Genomic DNA, 369 nt, shown 5'->3' on the forward strand with positions numbered 1-369 from the left:
GGAGCTTCGCCTCAGCCCGGGTCGCTTTTACGGGCAGCTGAGAGCCCTGGCTAAGCCTGACTGATCCGGGCACCTGCTGAGCTATTTCGGGCGGCGAGGGCTCCGCCGAGCGTCTTAAACCTCCTCGGAGACGCCCTTTCAAAGCCGACAAGCCCCTGGGTTCAGCCCCCTGACTGATCCGGGCAGCTGCTGAGCTATTTCGGGCGGCGAGGGCTCCGCCGAGCGTCTTAAACCTCCTCGGAGACGCCCTTTCAAAGCCGACAAGCCCCTGGGTTCAGCCCGGGGCTGCCGCCCACCAGGAGATGCTCCCAGGGCAGCCCAAGCTCCGCCGGAGCCTCGGCGGCGGCTTTTGAACGGCTGCCCGGTTAT

Source organism: Aptenodytes forsteri, unplaced genomic scaffold (assembly GCF_000699145.1).
Source record: "Aptenodytes forsteri isolate BGI_AS27 unplaced genomic scaffold, ASM69914v1 Scaffold657, whole genome shotgun sequence".
In the NCBI taxonomy this organism is placed as follows: Eukaryota; Metazoa; Chordata; class Aves; order Sphenisciformes; family Spheniscidae; genus Aptenodytes; species Aptenodytes forsteri.